Genomic DNA, 20,586 nt, shown 5'->3' with positions numbered 1-20,586 from the left:
TACACAACCGAGGATTAAAGAAATTAAAAAGGAAAAAAAAAAGCTTTGTCTGTCTGAACAGTTTGAGATTTGTGGTGAACATGTAAAGGCAGCACCATGAGGCTGAGTATTAGCCGTGTATTACAAAAATGTATATCGTATAAATTCCGTATCAGTCGTAAACAGTGTTTGACAGTAACGCAGTTACTTCTGACACTAACTACTGTAATACTCTAACTCCGTTACCGTATGGTGCGTTTGTCTGTTACTTTTTTAAATGAATTCATTTTAGCTGAAGTGTAGCCTACAGACTAACCTGTTTACAGCAGCGACGCATTGTAGGATCGGTGGATGCTAACCTGTAAACACTGTAAGAAATTACAGAAATTGCACCCAAATTCCACTCCAAGGTACACTAAAATCTAAAAGAGGTACATCTAAAAGAGCTCATTCCTAAAAAGGTTTAAGTATCATAAGGTAATAGGCTTAGGACTCTAAACGTATAAAGTTGATTCAATTATAAATATGGGAACGGCAGCAGGACATTAACAACTGTAACAATACCAACCCAAGGTCTGCATGACCGCGATGACCATTTAAAGGGACTATTTGACTGATAACAATTGTAAAAATAACAAGACAAGGTATACGTGACCGTGATTAACATTTAAAAGACATCTGGCTAAATAACAAGGTGTGACCCAGCCATTTGGGAGACACTCAGTTCTTACGCTCAATACACATTCGAAACAGAACTTCATTTAAACTACAAAGAGGAAAACAGTATATAATGCTTGAGCAGGATTTGCTCGGGGTTCTTGTTGACTCTGATGAACCCAAAGTACGTCAGGTATTTTGTCACTGCTATGCTGGAATAAACTTCTTGTTCTTCATTAAGATCTTCACCATCATCGTCTTATTTTTACACTACGCATTTTTTATTTCTTACAACACGAAGACGCCGCGCTGTGGGCGTGTTTCCGTTTATTCATGTATGTGCGGCAGTAACGGCGAGTCGAGGCGAGAGCAAGACGAGTTTCTCAAAGTGGAAATATGCTCATTATTTCACTTTAGTTGAGAATAAAGACAAAAACCTTTTAGTCAAATTTAGTCTTTGTCTTTCTGGTTCGAAGGTCCTGTCTACTGCGATAAACAGCAACTCCAATCTGAAGGTAGAAACTACACGCCTCGACGAAGCTAGAAGCTAACCCGGTGTCGGTGGACACGCTCGGAGTGATTCAAGCCCCTCCAGCCAAACACCAGCGACTAGATTTTAACCGGACTGTTAGCCAGGGACAGATTTGTGTTTGTATAGACCATAACGCATAAAAGGGCATTAATGTGAACATTAAAGAACGTTCTTTAAAAAAGTAACTAAAAAAAGTTACTTTTAACAGTAACACGTTACTTTTTGGTGTAAGTAATCAACAAAGTTATTGAGTTACTTTTTGAATGAAGTAACTAGTAACTGTAACTAGTTACTATTTCTTAGTAACTAGCACAACACTGGTCGTAAACCATCCAGTAAGCCTTGTTGATAAGAGAATGATCCGAGCTGACACGAAGGCAACAGTTGCTCGAATAATCACTTTTTACAACCGTTGCGATTGCACAGAAGCATCGAAAATCACACAGTGAGAAGGAGAAGCTTCTAATCATTTGGTTCTAATATTTAGTGGAATCCATTCAGGACCCATGAAGATCTGAGGCTGTAGCGAGAGTAAAATAGGCTCCTAGACAGCATCAGTATGGTGTTCCTAATAAATTGTCCACCTACTGTACCACCTGCTCATTATGGTGCATACTTTTTTTTTTTTTTACAATTTATGCAGTAGCACTTATTTCCCCAAGCTTTCTGATTACAGTTGTATAATGATACAGTATATAGACAATGACATGTGACATGTTTATAACCTGCTTATGCAAGTTTTATAATGCAAGTGTAACAGTAAACCTTCCTGCCTGGTTTGGTGCTTTTTAAAACTTTCTCCATGGATCGTGCAAATGTAAACATACAAACAAAAATAAAATGAAATAAAACAAAAAAGAAAACAACCTCTAATTGACACTGAAGCGGTTGCAAACGCTCTCAGATTTGACTTTGTAATGAAAGTGCCTGGGATCTCAGGCCAAATCCCACCCTGGAGTCATGTATCAAATCTTTTTTTTTTCCTTCCAGCTTTAAGCTTGAGACTTCTTTTTGACTTTAATTTGCTTCAGTGAGTCATGTTTTATTCATTGCTCTGAGATTCAACGCGTCTCTGCTATTGTTGCTCAGGATCTTAAAGGAAAGCTTGATTCCACGCACCGCATTTACGTGGATTGTATCAGATTCGTAAATCCTTATAGATGTGTGCACCGGCTCATTAACGTCTGATCACGTCTGACGTGATAAAGTAAAAAAAAAAAATAATAACAAGACGTTATAAATTGCACTATTGCGTATATTTCTGGACTGTATTTAGACATTAAAGGTATTTAATATTCCTTTAATTGGATTTTTTATTTTCAATTAAATTTATAAACATATATGCTTTCATTATCTAAAATCTTATTTCTGTTTGTTTATTTATTTATTTATTTATTTATTAACACGAAATTCATGAATTTATATTTCAATTTCTTAACAAAAAAAATAAATAAACTGTAATGAAAAAAAAAAAACTCCAAAAAAAATAATAAAAAAATAAGGTTAGTTCCTTTGATCTAAACTTGTTAGCCGGGAAAAAAATCGAACTCTGTATAGACCGTCGTATCGATGCGAACGATCCGCATTTGAGCGTCTTTTCCCTTTTATCTCGGCTTCCTCCGTATGATCGTGGCGATATCTGGCCGTCTTGTCAGATCCAATTACGGTTTCCTCTCCATGGCCGAGGCTTAACCAGAAATCTTTACTAGCTTTCTGACGTCTCATGAGAATGTCAAGTAGCCTTGACTCGTCAGCCTTGACCTGGATGCCGCTTGTAAAGGCTGATCAATGGGACCGGGACAACAGGGAATATGACACCGGCGGCATCCACGGGATCAATATTTAATGTTTAATATGTACGATTGGACACTTTGTTTACTAGATTTCATCCGATTTAAAGGCATTTCTTGTTGTCACGTCTTGAATAATGATGAATTCATTCAGACGAATTTATGGGTTCAAGAACGAATCAGGCAGGTGATAAAAAAGAAGGTAAAAATAAAGTGAGTCATGTGGTTTGCTCGCGGCGGCGGATCTTATCGTCGTCGGCGGATCTTACGGCTTTGATATATACGTGGCATCATTTAACACTAATGACTTATGTCTCGATCATAGCGCCTGGAGATCATCTAAATCAAACCAATGACACCTGAACATCCGAAATGACTTTGTTCTTAAATGATTTGAATTCTCGCTCGTTTATCTTTATGAAGTCTCTACACTGTGTCCTTGGGTGCTTCTCAGTCGGCTCTCCGGCTCTCTGGGTACTGGATCAGACCTCGACACACTGGGACACCGATGACGCAATTTCCTCAGACAGTCTCATTTCTAATACAGAGGGGTTTTTTTTAAGTCTTTTTAAATGTCTCATAGACAGAAAATCAAATCAAATTAAAATTGCTAACATTTTTACACGAGGTTGGATAGGAGTTTGATTTGTCCTTCATTCTTTTCTCCAGATGAAAGTCTTCAGAAAGACCAGTCAGGAACTTAGTGAGCATCGCTGGTTTTTGCAGTGAATCATGGGATTGTTTAGGGCCATGAAATGTCGACATGTTTTGTAATATATTCTCTGTAAAAGTTTTCCAAGATGCTAAAAGAGCTAGCGCTTCCGCCACGTCGGACACGGACCGAAAGATAATAAACTAGCAGGTGACTCAGCTCTGTCTACTGACACCGAGACTTAATGAAACACTCACTTTGACTCCGGAAAAGGTGACGTTAACACCTAGTGTGTGTCATTCAGAGGAGATTATTATCCCTGAAAGATGTGTGTATATATGCCAACTTCTACATATACATGAGCCTTCTCACACACACACACACACACACACACACACACACATGTAAGCTCATCCTCAAGGCCACCTTTGACAGGAAGCATCTGCTTGGCTCAGAGTTACAGGTGCTAGAATGTGACGTGAGCCACCTGGCAGCCTGCGGTACACACACAGTGGCCGCCATATTGGCTGGCGATATTAAACACCTGCTGGATTGACTCTGTTAGAGGACATTATCTATTCCTGCTATTCCGAATCCGTCCCATTTTCAGCACGGGGAACCCGAGCAACAAGAGGACGCTTGACAGTTATTTGTTTCTTTTGCATGGATGACGGGTCCAGTGGCGGCGAGGAAATCCTCCTTTGATATTTATTTATTTATTTATTTATTTATTTTACCACAGCACTACTGAATTCTCAGTTCTGATTGGAAAAAAATGGAAACTGTGAACATAAGGAGGAGCTGTTACTATGGAAACCATAACGTTAATTAACGTTAAATGATTTACTTAAAGGTGGGGTCTCCAATGTTTGAAAGCCAATGTTGACATTTGAAATCACCAAAACACGCCCCTAACCCAAACGGGTCCCACCCCTGTATCGATAGCTCCGCCCACACATACATACGTAACCCAGGCAACTAATAGAAAGCAATGTGTCTTTATCATAGCTGAAGGGAAGAACAAAACGATTGCAGATAAACAAACAAGCAAAAATGACACACAAGCATAATCATGTAAAGGACAAAGACATATATTAGTTCTGTGTAACAAAACAAAACTACACCAGGTTACGTATGTAACCCGGTTCCCTGAGAAGGGAACGAGACGCTGCGTCAGTGCTGACGCTATGGGAACGCTTCTGTGAGGAAGTTGTGTCTGAAGCTCTGTGTGCACACACGCCATTTTAATGGCTCGGGAAGGACACGTGACGGAGTGAATACGCGCCAGCAAGTCCATATAAGGGCATCTACGTCACACTACTCCAGCTTCTATTTGTCTGAAGGAAGCGCGAGAGGATGCCCGGAGCGTGGCCAGCGACGCAGCGTCTCGTTCCCTTCTCAGGGAACCGGGTTACATACGTAACCTGGTGTAGTTCCCTTTCGAGGGAACTCGACGCTGCGTCAGTGCTGACGCTATGGGAACGCCAATACCCACGTCGCCACGCACCGGTCGATGACTGTGCCAGAGGCTGTGAGAGAGCACGAGCAGACTGGGAACAGACCATCAAGGCCCTGCAGGACCTGGGACCCTGGAGTAGGGTCCAAGACCAGGTTATAGAACCAGATAAAGGTGTGCGGAGAGGACCAACCTGCCGCAACACAAACACCTTCAAAGGGAACACCCCTGGCCAAGGCACTGGATGAGGCAATACCCCTAGCGGAGTTAGCCCTGATGCCGAGAGGCGAGGCAAGACCGCGCACCTCATAGGCCTGAGCTAGTGGCCTCCACTACCCAGTACACCAGGTGCTGCTTGGAAACCGGATGACCCTTATTCCGGCCCAGGACGGACAAAAAGGGCGGAGGAGTTACTCCACGAGCTAGAGCGGTGGACATAAGTCCTCAAGGCCCTCAGTGGGCAAAGCAAATGCAGCCTCTCCTGTTCCGCCGACTCATGGGGCGAGGGACAGTTGGCCAGCAGTATGACTGGACAGCCAGCCATCCTGGGCACCTTAGGGACATATCCTGCCCCAGGGTGCAAAATAGCCTTGGCCATGCCAGGGGAAAATTCTAGGCAGGCGGGGGCGATCGACAAAGCCTGCGAATCCCCCACTCTCTCGAGAGAGGCCAAGGCTAGGAGCAGAGCCAACTCCAGGGCCAGAAACTTCTCAGAGGCTGACTCCATGGGCTCAAAGGGGGCTACCAGCAGCCCCTCCAGGACCACAGAGAGGTCCCAGGAAGAAAAGCACGGTCTGCAGGAAGGCCTCAGCTGCCTGGCACCACGCAGAAAGCGAGAGACCAGAGGGTGCCTACCCAGGAGGCCCCGAGGACAGGCTCGTGGCTCCAAGCGATGGCGGCCACGTACACCTTTAAAAGTAGAGGGGGACAGGCCCCGAGAAAAGCAAGACTGCAGAAACTCCAGCACTGTACCAACCAGGCAGTGAACTGGATCCTGACAGTGTTCATCGTCCCAGAGGCGAAAAAGCCTCCACTTCAGAGCATATAGCTTCCTAATGGAGGGAGTCCCAGCATTCAGTAGAGACTCGGTCACCTCATATAAGAGGGCTGCCTCTAGGAACTGGTCCCCCTCGGGGGCCAGACCCGAAGCATCCACATCTCGGGGCGGGGGTATGGGATTACCTGCCCCTGAGAGAGAGGGTCCTCCCTGACGGGAACCTCCATAGAGTGCCGTTCAGGAGGGAGGCTAAGACCGTGAATCAAACTGGAGAGGGCCAACGAGGGGCAACTAGGAGTAGGTTGACCCGGTCGTGGCGCACTCTGGCTAGGACTTGCGGGAGCAGAGCTACCAGGGGGAGGCGTACGGGCGGAGCCTCGGCCACGTCCATAGCAATCTCGCTCCAACGCGTGGGGTGGAGACGTCCCTCCCCGGGCCGCAGCACCTGCCTCGACAGGAAGTCTGCCTCCAGATTTACATGCCCTGGGATGAAAATCGCTCTCAGTGAAAGGAACCTGGTCTCTGCTCAGAGCAGAATCTGCTGTGCCAACCTGAAACGGGGGCACAACGCAGACCGCCCTGACTCTTTTCTACATACACAGAGCGCTTCCTGAAGACAAAGAAGCTGGAGTAGTGTGACGTAGATGCCCTTATATGGACTTGCTGGCGCGTATTCACTCCGTCACGTGTCCTTCCCGAGCCATTAAAATGGCGTGTGTGCACACAGAGCTTCAGACACAACTTCCTCACAGAAGCGTTCCCATAGCGTCAGCACTGACGCAGCGTCGAGTTCCCTCGAAAGGGAACCAACGTTACTCACCTATCGAGAAGGAAAAAAGCACCTCGGCGTCCCATCACAGGCCTTCCTGCTCCTTCAGTTCTCTCCAGCGCTGGAAAGCTGATCCTATATTAACACGTCCTACTTCTTACCTTATCGTAAGCCTTTCTTCACTTTCTTTCTTTGTTTTTATCCTCCTTGTCAATGTTAAAACCACTTTCTGCTAATGTCACACATGCGCACTGAACACTCTCTCCGCCCATATTGACAAGACACGCCCCTTTCTGCTCATTGGCTACACGTTTGTTTTGATTTTTGTTTTGTTTGGCCCAACGCAGTTTTCTGAAGCATTTCTCAAACATCTGAGACCCCACCTTTAATGCACTGAGTCGGCCTTCTGTATCGCTACAATCAACCTTTCTTGTATTTAAATTATCGGTTGCCCTCTAATGCCTGTGAGGTGAATTACTATTTCATCACAACTCAGGGAAAGTTGTTAAACAAACGCTGACTCGGCTCGGCAACCACCAGGAGCTGATTACAAGCTAAACACAATAAAAGACATGATTTGTCAGTCAGTCAGTTAGTCAGTCAATCAATCAATCAATCAATTAGTCAGTCAGTCAGTCAGTCAATCAAACAGTTAATCAATCAATCAATCAAACCCTCAGTCAGTTTTTACTACATTACTGGTTATCAACTCAGTGAGTAAATACAAAACATTACTGACGAAACAAAAACTAGGAACTGGTCCAGAAATTACCGACATCACCTTTAATTTTTAAATCATAACCCTGCACTGAGCTGCCATATTAAACACATAGTAAACAAGTACAGGCTGGAAACGAGGGCAGAAGTGCAAATATGCGTCCCGTGGGAAGAGCAGATGGCTTTCTGAGTTCACACACATGTCTCTAACGGCAGTGTCCATGATCTCAGCCCGTGACGATGCCCACATCCTGTGTAGGAGTCACTGAATCCTGGCCACCTGTATGACCCACATGCTCCGATACTGGAACAGAGCATTTCAGCGCCAACACAGAGTGTACAGCATCAGTGTACATGACCTCATCGTTCACTACATACCAGATTCACGTGTTTGGAAAAATCTTTATTCAGTAGTGCCTTTGAATCCTCAAATCTGTTTTATATGAACAATCCCTAACAAAAGTAAAAAAACAAAACAAAAAAGGAGTATTAACTTAGTTCTTAGTAAGAACGTAGCATATATTTTGTTGTTTTTGTTGCCTTTTTTACCCCCAAAGGTGAATAACTATTCAGAGAAAGAATACTTTTCTGACACACAGCTCCCGTATGCTGCTCACACAGCTCAGCGTTCTCCCATCAGCATCTAATCGGCTTCTCTTCAGCTTGTGCTGTAATTAAAGAAGCCAGACGGAGACCAGAAAAGAGGATAAAGGGAAAGAACGGCGCTCCATCTCCAGGCCAGAGAACATAATGAAAAGGCTGCATGCTAATAATCACTGAGGTGTGAAAGCGTCTCCCCGGGATGAGGCAGCGCCCGAAAAAAAGTCCTGCATCAGATCCGTGACTGGATTATAAAAGCATGTGAACGTGTACCGCAGGGGTGTTGACGAGGTAGACGGGTCACCTGATGAAGAAGTGTCCTTCAGCTAAATTTTGCTAATCAGCTAAAATGTGCATGATAACGTATTCAAAAATAATACCTACGCACAAAAATAGCAATAATTTAAAATTAATTAATTAATTAATTTATTTATTAATTAATTAATTAAAACAAATTTAAATAAATTTTCTGTCTTTCTCCCTATGCTTTGATTGGGTGGATAAATTCTGCATAATTTTAAAGTGGGTTTGTTAATTTACTTGTTTATTTATTTATTTATTTATTTATTTATTTTACCACAACACTGCTCAATTCTCACTTCTGATTGGTCACAATGTGTCAATTCATTTTCCATAACAGTAGCTATGACACCGAATAGTGTAGCTGAAAACGTACTAATACGTTCTAATACACTGTCGTTTCTATAGTAACAGCTCTTAAAGGTGGGGTCTCCGATTTTTTAAAGACAATGTTGACATTTGAAACCACCAAAACAAACATGCCCCTAACCCAAACGGGTCCCACCCCTGTATCGATAGCTCCGCCCACACGTACATACGTAACCCAGGCAACTACTGGAAAGAAATGTGTCTTTATCACAGCTGAAGGGAAGAACAATACGATTGCAGATAAACAAACGAGCAAAAATGACACACAAGCATAATCATGTAAAGGACAAAGGCATATATTTGTTCTGTGTAACAAAGCAAAACCAACGTTACTCACCTATCGAGAAGGAAAAAAGCGCCTCGGCGTCTTAAGTAAAGTTGGTCACATATTCACAGATTGGAGTTTCCTGAGTCAATAACTCCTGAGCTAAACACTGTTACTACACAAAACACGGTTGTAGCTGCGTCTCTACATTACTACGATAGAAAAGAGGTGTTATTTGTGTAGTAACAGCGTTTAGCTCAGGAGTTATTGACTCAGGAAACTCCAATCTGTGAATATGTGACCAACTTCCTGCTCCTTCAGTTCTCTCCAGCGCTGGAAAGCTGATCCTATATTAACACGTCCTACTTCTTACCTTATCGTAAGTCTTTCTTCTCTTTCTTTCTTTGTTTTTATCCTCCATGTCAATGTTAAAACCGCTTTCTGCTAATGTCACACATGCGCACTGAACACTGTCTCCACACATATTGACAAGCCCCGCCCCTTTCTGCTCATTGGCTACACGTTTGTTTTGATTTTTCTTTTGATTTTCGTTCAGTATTCGGTTTTCTGAAGCATTTCTCAAAAATCGGAGACCCCACCTTTAAGGATAAGCAAGACGAAAAAAAAAAGTGTAAACAGCTCTGTCGTGGCGAGAGCCAGAAAACGTGAAATCTGTGTGAAGGAGCTGTTACTATGGAAATGATAGAAAACGTATTAGAATAAGAAGATCCTGAGAAAGAAGACGATCCATATCTTCTGACCAATCAAGTCCTCGATCGTGCTGTGATAAAAGATGAAAATAGCAAATGGGACAAAGTAAAGGACATTGTGTGTGTTTTTTTTATTTTATTTTATGCAGACTAATGATACAGACAGAAGAAATCCCATAATGCTGTTCGTCTGGCAGCTAATTTAATAAACAGAGCTTAATTAATGGTGCTTGCAAAGCAACATTATTACTTATCCTGCATACTCTTCTGGATAAAACTTCGGCGCGTAACTTGTCCCACAGCTTTTGTCCTAGACCCATTGAGGAGAGGTGTGCTATGACTTTTCTAAGCGATCCGAGTACCGGTACTTCCGGTACCGGGTCTCAAAATGGCCTTTTTTCCCATAGACTCCCATTATAAACTTTGGAGGTTTATAACTCGGCAAGCTTTTATAACTCGGCCAGCTCCTTTAGGGTGATACTCTGAACAAACTTTTAAACTGGTGTACCGACTGGCCTTCCGGTTGTCCTTCCAAATATGCAAAATCAAAAAACTTTTTACAACATGGACATGTGACATATCAAAACACTCAGAACAATAAGGGGTACTTCCTCACGTGTAATTTGATGAAGTCACGTGACGTCATGTGATTTCACGTGAAAATAAATAATTTGCACAACATGGACATGTGACATATCAAAACACTCAGCACGATGAGGGGAACTTGCCACGTGCAAGCACCATTCACATTTTCTTCAAGAAATGTAGGTTCTAGTTTCTACTGCTACACACTGCATGGAATAAGTTGAAGTTGTTTACAACACACATCCTTGTCTTCCTCACTTTCTCACTACCAGCGCACTCGTGTGTGTGTGTGTCTATAAAGTGGTGAATGCTGACTGACATGTATTTTAGAAGCTCTGGTTTCGTTTTCTAGAAGTTTTTTTCCTCAGGACAAACCTGTTGATTGAGCTCCACGGCCCCCTGCTTGGATTTAAAAACGAATCGATACACACCGTCTTCTGTGTTTCTTTCTGTACCTGGGAAAGGTCGGTTGAAATTGCATCAGTGGTATGGCTACGTCTGTCAGACTCGGAGTAGATCAGATGACCTTATCTATGTGATATTGCCTTTTTTGATTTTGCCTTTTTTGATTTTGCAGGGTAACATTTTTTATTTTTTTTTTTGCTAGGACTTAACAGAATTGTATTTTATGCCTCTTGAGAACTATGTTTAATTGACAATTTCCATATATCCTGTATCTGTGATGTAATCATTCACTGTATAAAACTGTATCAATGCTGTTTTGTTACCTGACTGCGCTCACCTGTTCCGTGTCTTAATATAAAATCTACTTCGTCCCATTCGCTATGGACCTCAACCACAAAACTGTATGCCAGGCTGCTCTCCATCTATATTCAGCTTTTGTTTGAGGAATTACCCTGAAATGCATCAGAACTCCGTTTCGTATTTTAGGTTTTTATCAAGTCTGACTCAGAATGAGCTCCATCTAAACTCCAGGATTAGCTGAGCATTTCTTTTTGAGCCTCCTGCTGTTCTGTGGCATCACTAAAGTTCTGTCGTAATGAGAAACGGGGGCATTTCTTGCAGAACCTGGTCTTTCATCAACACTGATTCGTATTTTTCCATACTGCTACCCCCAGATTTAGAGATGTTTATAAGTGGAAGCCATGGATGCACAACAAACCCCAACAAAAAGCATACATCTTACTGACCATACAAAATAAAGAACATAGGATCAGGATTTACCCTACTGTTGCTACCACTGAGAAGATTTTAAGTTTTAGATTCTGAGAAGAAAGTACCCCTTTTTACAGAACCAGAAGTCTAGATGTTGGAGATGGACCTGCTGTAGTCACGTCCACTTCAGGGGTACAGTCAGACCTAATCCAGATTCACAAAGTCACACCTGATGTAGCTTCTGCTACCTAAGAGGTGGAATCAGAGCTGATCCAGCACCTTGTGCATGAGCAGACTTTAACCAGAATCCAGGGGGTAGAGACAACACAGTAAGCTTCTGGCTGAATACATGTGTTGCTAATGTGTTGTTCTGTGTTCTAGAGAATGCCCTCAGTTAGGAGTTAAGACTGTACCAGGTAACGAGACAGCTAAATGTTAATTATTTTACAGGTTTTAGATGAAACGAAGTTCGATCATGTGGAATTCACGTGGGTACACTTTTAGATAGTGGAGAGTTTGGGTTCTTCAAGGGTTCTCTGGATAAATAAATGTCTTTAGCTTCTAGAAGAGAGGGGCACGGTGGCTTAGTGGTTAGCACGTTTGCCTCACACCTCCAGAGTTGGGAGTTCGATTCCCGCCTCCGCCTTGTGTGTGTGGAGTTTGCATGTTCTCCCTGTGCCTCGGGGGTTTCCTCCGGGTACTCCGGTTTTCTCCCCCGGTCCAAAGACATGCATGGTAGGTTGATCGGCATCTCTGGAAAATTGTCCGTTGTGTGTGATTGCGTGAGTGAATGAGAGTGTGTGTGTGTGCCCTGTGATGGGTTGGCACTCCGTCCAGGGTGTATCCTGCCTTGATGCCCGATGACGCCTGAGATAGGCACAGGCTCCCCGTGACCCGAGGTAGTTCGGATAAGCGGTAGAAAATGAGTGAGAGAGTGAGAGCTTCTAGCAGAGGGTTGTGCTTGTTATGTTTAGGTTTAATCTTTAATTTTGTGATTGGTTAGCATCTAGGTAATGACTTGTCACGTCTACTGCTGTATGTAACAGTCACAACAATCACCTAGCTCGGCTTTCCGTAACTCCGAATGATTTTAATCCTATTTCAAAAGGCTTAACATTTCTAAAATACATCTCCCAAAGTGAAAACACATCCTTTCGGTTTCCATTTCTTCATCTTGAGGTCCTGTCGAGTTACAGAGCCAGTTTACACTTGTTATCCGTGACAGAAAGGAGCCGAACGGACAGGAGCGAGCGCTGCTGGAAAATTGGAAACGGGCAGAGCAGATAAGCAGACTGAATCTTTGTGGCCTCTTGGGGCTAAAAATCTATTAGCGATGCCAGGAAGTTAAGCACAAGCCTCCTCCTGAACGCTCCAAAACCCTGGCAGCATTTTTAATGAAACATTTGAAATCTTATCCAGTACATTTGTACCTTCGCCCTGACTTTCTCTCTTGGTTATTTTGTCGCAAGCAAGTTTTAACACTTTATGGCTGTAGAAATCTCTAGAAAATATCTATCTGGTTTTTTTTTTCTGTGTGCCAAACAAATCATTTCTTTACTTTCCAGTGTCGCTTAGTTCAAGGATCATTACTGACCTACAGTATATAAGGACACACTGGTTCTGTCAGGTACCAAAAGTTTTTCGAGAACTAGTGATCACGAAGGAGTGATTGTACTTTTTATAGAAGCCTTTTCAAGTGATGATAATAAAAACTGAAGTGTGGGATGCTGAACTATTAGACCTGGCAGTTTTAGTTAGGCGTTTTACTTTTCCTTCGAATTCGATGTCTTTCCAACAGGTTTTTTTTTTTTTACTTTTTAAATGGCATCGAATGAATAGAAAAGAAATATAGCAGAGATTGTTAAGGGTCTTGCTCAAGGGCTAAACAGAGGCAGCTTGGTAAGGGATTGAACCCTGATCATCAAGATCAACAGGAAGTCACCCGTAGTCAGCAGGATTCGAATTGAGCCACCATTGCCCAGAAAATCACCCATAGTCTCTAGGGCAGGCTTCGAACTTGCACAAGGAAACCCCAATTGACTTCTAGTCCAATGCTTTAACCACACTTCCACGACTACTATAGGAGTTTATAAAGATAATGTGGAAAGATTAGTGTAATGTACTGCTTTATAAAATAGCTTTAACATAGAGTTTCAATAGAATTAAGATTAGATCTAATTATATTTGTAATACTTCTATACTAGGGGGTCACGGTGGCTTAGTGGTTAGCACGTTCGCCTCACACCTCCAGGGTTGGGGGTTCGATTCCCGCCTCCGCCTTGTGTGTGTGGAGTTTGCATGTTCTCCCCGTGCCTCGGGGGTTTCCTCCGGGTACTCCGGTTTCCTCCCCCGGTCCAAAGACATGCATGGTAGGAAAATTGTCCGTTGTGTGTGATTGCGTGAGTGAATGAGAGTGTGTGTGTGTGCCCTGTGATGGGTTGGCACTCCGTCCAGGGTGTATCCTGCCTTGATGCCCGATGACGCCTGAGATAGGCACAGGCTCCCCGTGACCCGAGGTAGTTCGGATAAGCGGTAGAAAATGAACGAACGAATGAATGAATACTTCTATACTACATACTGTTTATCATCATTCAATTCTTCTGAAATAGAACAAGTAGAACGAAACAGAACAACATCGATAGTCGTCGATTTGTTGTAAAGAACCAAAAGACTGTGATACCGGAGACACGTACTTTTCACTCCAGTGCAAGCATTTGCATCATATCACACCAACCCACACAAGGTCTTTGACATCTTGTCATTTAAAAAAAAAAAAAAAAAAAGACAGCCAGTTGGTGCTGCTATGACACCTTTCTACTTCCATTTCCCCATTCCATCTCTTTTACCGTTTTTTGTTTTATATTTAGGTTGCTATGACTGCTAATGTTAGCAAAACTATGCCTGGAAATATCTACCAGACTTCCATTATGAATCAGAAACAAAATGGTGGCTAAAATAAACAGTTTACTATTTCAGTCTACTATTTATCATGATATTTAAGGACACGTGCTCTGTAGTTTGAAGAGCCGAGAGTAATGAGCCGTTTTCTGAAGTACAAAATAGTTCCTCTAATTTGTTCCTCTGTCATAAAAACTCTCATAAATCTCTTCTCTGACACACACACCGATTACTACACCTGTGTGCACCTGATTAATCTCTTGCTTTCAAGGCATGAAATAGTAATGAACGAACTCTCGCTCAAGGTTTCTGAAACAGCACCTGCTTATAAAAAACGTTTCGGATAGATATCTCGCTATAGTTTCATTGGCTGCCTGCTTTATGAATATTAATGTTTTGTGGAATGTCAATAATATACACACGTGGACAAAATTGTTGGTACCCTTCGGTCAATGAAAGAAAAACCTCACAATGGTCACAGAAAAAACTTTAAACTGACAAAAGTAATAATAAATAAAAATTCTATGAATGTTAACCAATGAAAGTCAGACATTGCTTTTCAACCATGCTTCAACGGAATAATTTAAAAAAAATAATATATCAAATAATAATAATTTGATATATTATTTATTATTATTATTATATAATAATAATTTGTGGCGGGGGTCACGGTGGCTTAGTGGTTAGCACGTTCGCCTCACACCTCCAGGGTTGGGGGTTCGATTCCCTCCTCCGCCTTGTGTGTGTGGAGTTTGCATATCCTCCCCGTGCCTCGGGGGTTTCCTCCGGGTACTCCGGTTTCCTCCCCCGGTCCAGAGACATGCATGGTAGGTTGATTGGCATCTCTGGAAAATTGTCCGTAGTGTGTGAGTGCGTAGTGTGTGAGTGCCCTGCCAACCGCACGCAGGGAACACGCACACACTCATTCACTCACACAATCACACACTACGGACAATTTTCCAGAGATGCCAACCAACCTACCATGCATGTCTTGGTAAAAAAAAAAAAGAAAAAGATCCAACATCTGTAATATGGATAATTGAAGACAATAATGTCACAAAAACATGGTTCAGGTTCAGATCTCTATCCCTGTCCTGTTGTTAGTTTATCACGATGTTCACCTGTTTTGTAGTAGACCTTAATTTAAAGTGTACTATTGGTATTCAAGCATTTCTGAGATTTTCAGCTGTATATCCCCTGTTCAGTTTTGTACAGACAAACACAAATACCAAAGTGGACTAAATGAAATAACTTCCACAAAAATGAAACTGTACTTTGAGTTCATTTTATTGAAATTGTTTCCCCAAAGTTGTTCATCCAGACCCGCAGTGCGAATTTTCGATCGCAGGCAGCTCTCTGTCACGACGCCTGATCTCACCTGTCAATCAAGATGGCAGATTCTTACACTTTCCCACACACCGTGCCATGCATAGATGTCGGTGTATCAGCAGAAAGACTTCAGGGATAACCTTTCTTTCCAAGAGAGAGGATTGTGTCTGCCGTGTACTTTTGATAAAAGATCCACCATCGTTCATGGCAGACGAGTTTCCATCAGTGCGAGGAGAAGCAGCAGTGAGTTTTGGAGTGATATGACAGGCGCCTAGCTGCTCGCCTGAGCCCAGGGGAGGCTGTGCTGCACTCTCTGACAAACCCGGTAAGTAGCAGCGGGATGCCAGGGGCATGATGGAGAACGGGCAGTGTAATCTCACAGCAGGATCAGAGCCAGCTTTCAGACAATAGGGACTTCACTCGGCTCAGGGGCAGCAAGGAGTCCAAATGAACTAAATCTAGAATCTAGATTCACTTTTACACGTCGGATTACAGCAAATAAACACTCCCGGATAGCATTATGCTATAAACCAATCTATTTTGATGTTTTTATTATTATTATTATTATTATTATTATTATTATTATTATTATTATTATTATTATACTCCATAGTGCATTAATATAGAATAATTGCTGTTCTGTTGTTTTTATACAACAAGGTAATAACATGGAGCAAAGAAACAGGAAGCATTGTTTCTAAAGTCTGGGTTTTATATCAGCGATTTCTTCTCACTTCAAAAAAGTAGTTCCAAAGTGTGGCAACAAAGTTTTGAAGAAAATTTGTTGAGACTGTAAACTAGCGGCTAATCCGGAAGCTTCCTGTGAGAAAATGTTGTGCGTAAGACTTCTTTGCTAACATTTATGGACTACATCTGTGTGATATAATGAACTTCAATTGTAACTGTTAATGACTAATACAAGTTATGTCATTTTTTATTTCTTAACAAGTGATATAAGAAGAATAAAACATTTCAGGATGTACTGTTCTAGGAAATCAATCCACTTTAAGATAGTACCAATAGCAGTAACTCCTTTATATCACACTGCATCATTTCCTAATGAATTCTTTCCTTCTTGGAATTTTTTTTAAGTGAAAAATACATTTTTTGTTCTATTAATAGATATATTTCTAATGTCTTTTATAAAAATCATCATCGTCGTTGACGAAACCCACTAAACTGATGGCATGCGGGCGTCATCTCTTGTTAACACGACCAAACACACACACACATACACACCATTAGAAAGGCTTTCCTGTGACTGCCTTCATAAAAATAGTTTATAACGTGCATCACTGAATTGAGTGTGAATTAGTTCAGAGGGAGCTGCAGATTTACAACACGTGTCAGACGCGTCGGCGCTGAGCTTTCGATATCACCGCAGAGACGTTTCAGTCGCTAAAAATTCAATCGAACTAAATGTCCTTGAAAGTCTCATATATATATATATATATATATATATATATATATATATATATATATATATATATATACACACACACACTCACCGGCCACTTTATTAGGTACACCTCACTAGTACCGGTGTGGTCTTCTGCTGCTGTAGCCCATCCGCCTCAAGGTTCGACGTGTTGTGTGTTCAGAGATGCTCTTCTGCATACCTCGGTTGTAACGAGTGGTTATTTGAGTTACTGTTGCCTTTCTATCAGCTCGAACCAGTCTGGCCATTCTCCTCTGACCTCTCGCATCAACAAGGCATTTGCGCCCACAGAACTGCTGAAGCGCTCACTGGATATTTTCTCTTTTTCGGACCATTCTCTGTAAACCCTAGAGATGGTTGTGCGTGAAAATCCCAGTAGATCAGCAGTTTCTGAAATACTCAGACCAGACCATCTGGCACCAACAACCATGCCACGTTCAAAGCCACTTAAATCACCTTTCCTCCCCATTCTGACGCTCGGTTTGAACTGCAGCAGATCGTCTTGACCATGTCTACATGCCTAAATGCATTGAGTTGCTGCCATGTGATTGGCTGATTAGAAATTTTCGTTAACGAGCAGTTGGACAGGTGTACCTAATAAAGTGGCCGGTGAGTGTGTATGTGTGTATATATATATATATATATATACATATATATATATATATATATATATATATATATATATATATATGTATATATATATACACACACATATATATATTCCATATATTCCATATATTCTTGTGTCTTTCCATTACACTTTACATTAAAGTCTTAGCATTGAAATAGCATTGAAATTAACTCATGTTTTTGAACGATCCCACATTTGCACCATTTTCAATAATTCACTGTGATCCAGTGGGAGTCACGTTACGTGCGTTTGACGTCGTTCGGCGTCGACTAGGCAACAGCTTAAATATCTCAAACCGTTTGAGACGCTATAGAAACTTCATAGCGCTAGTGTGTCATGTGTCATTATTTGCTCGTTTTAGGCCAAAATATTTTTTAGGATTGTTATTTATTCAAAAGCAACAATGGAAAAAAATAAAACTGATGTCTGAAATGGTTCATTGCCTATTTTCTTACATTTGTGTAAAGTTACTAGAGCTCAGTGGCACCCTAGTGGTAAGACCTTGTGGTCTGTTTCCCTTTATCCTGATTACATTTAATAACAGTACTTCAGTTTCATTTAAATCCCTTTTTTTATGTAAATTGTTTCTCCTCATGTGCCAACAGACGCTAGCAGACTTTCACTTAACATCACGTCAAACAGCGCTAATCCTTAGAAAACAGCGCGACGTCCTCCAAGTCGCGAGCCGTGAAACAGACGGGAGGGAGAACCACTTAATCCCCTTTTCTATCTCTCTTTTATACGATTAATCCCCTACACAGCTGTTTGAGACACAGTTCGCTTGTGTAATGGACGTCCTTCCCTGCTGTGAGCTATAATTGAAAAATCACAGTCACACCCTGTTCCTCTTGACTGCCACATAGGGCGAATAAACTCTTCGCATTTAAAACTTCAGGATTTTGTTTTGTCTAGAAATAAAATTAGCACTGATGCGATGTCTGAAATGTGTTTGTTTAGTTTGTGTGTGTGAGGGAGAAAAAACCAAACAAACAGGAAAGTGACAAAGCTAAATTTTTCCGCGGTGGCCATTTTGAATCTGTTTTTTCTTGAATACGTCATTCTGCTACACGGTTACTGTATTTAAATGTAATTTGATCTTAATTGAAGATTTCTTTCATCTAATCATAAAGTTTTAACAGCTCAGTCCAGATCGCCTCAGTTTAATATATTTCTCAATTAATTAGCGTTTTTTTCATTAGCTTGTGTTTTTTGTTTTGAGGTTGGAATAGTGGCAGTGATCAGAGCGGCGTTTATTTTAAATGCTATTCAGTTGCTATGAACTTCGACTGACTGGAGAATTAACCTTGTATGACACCAAACTTGGCTGAACTGCTGCGTTTTTTTTGTAAGAGGTCCATTGTGTCCAAATTGATTTAAGCTAACAAGCTATTTCTTGAATTGTTGTTTTTGGTTCATGTATTTGATTAAGCACAGGTTCACCTCATCAAACTACTGCTGCTATTACATAAGTTTGTATATGTTTACAATTGATTTAGTTGCACACCGGTCAGTGCTATTTTGTGTATTTTGCGTATTTGTCGTGTAGTGTTTTGTATTGTCTCTATGCACTGCTGCACTGGGTTGTTCACATTGCACTTTATGTAACTAGGACCTTATGTAGCTCCATGGTTCTGGGGAAACGTTTTACTGTGTACCGCGTCAGCTATATATATATATATATATATATATATATATATATATATATATATATATATATATATATATATATATATATATGGTCGAATATGGTAAAAGCTTCATGATTCTTGACTTGTCTCCGAATGCCCTTCCTGGCACAACCCTCCTACCTATTTTACCCAGGCTTGGGACTGGCACTGAGAATAAACTCATCAGTAGCTTCCTGTTTGGGACTCGAACCCGGGCCGTGGCAACGAGAGCACGTGATCCTGCTACTGGACGACCAGCATCTTCCCTCACTGGATTCTATTTAAAAAGCATGAAACGAAATAAATAAAGAAAAAACACTTTTCATGAACTTCTCTGTAACACTGAGACAACTTCTAATGAGTTGGATTTTCAATACTGAAACTTAATCCAGACGGAATGGCGAATTAAACTGTAAATAATTAATAGCTCCGAGTAAACTCTAATTGCTTTTTTTAATAAGTATTCCTACAAATGTTATTACAAGAACGGTTATGTCAACAAGAGCCAAATCAATCTGTGTTCATGTCCTCCCTCATGGGAGTGAATCGATTCAGATTATGGAAACTTCATTAAACCAAAGTGTTTCATATTATAGAGCTGGTTAATAATAGATGAGGTTTATTTTAACGCAGTGGATTAATATTGAAATTCTTTTTCTTTGTGTGCAATAGCAAAATATTACAAACACAAACAATTAATAGTTCATACGTTGCGTTGAGCACAAAATGTGTTGGATGATTCATTTGTTTCTCACTAATTTGCATTCAAAACAATGTTTAAAAATAAAAAAAAATAAAAAAATGTTTTTTAAAATTTTGAAAGAAATTCAACATTTATACGTGTGTATTTATTTGTTATTGTTTGCTTGTTTGTTTTTTCTGCATCCATTTGCGTATTTTAAAAAAGAATAAAGACGTTTTAACATTTTGAAAAAAATCGCATAACAATTATTGTAATAGAAATATGATAACAATTCAGAATAAAAATATTTGTGTATGCATTTCTAAAAATTTTATGATATATTTTAACCTGTTTTTTGTTGTTTGTTCTTCCTTTTCAATTTGCATTCAAAATATTTCATATCTAAAAATAAAAAAGAATAAAGAAGTTTTATCATTTTGAAAAAAT

Source organism: Tachysurus vachellii, chromosome 18, assembly GCF_030014155.1.
Source record: "Tachysurus vachellii isolate PV-2020 chromosome 18, HZAU_Pvac_v1, whole genome shotgun sequence".
Classification (NCBI taxonomy): domain Eukaryota; kingdom Metazoa; phylum Chordata; class Actinopteri; order Siluriformes; family Bagridae; genus Tachysurus; species Tachysurus vachellii.
The sequence above is the reverse complement of the archived record's forward strand: the minus strand, read 5'-3'. Positions refer to the sequence as shown.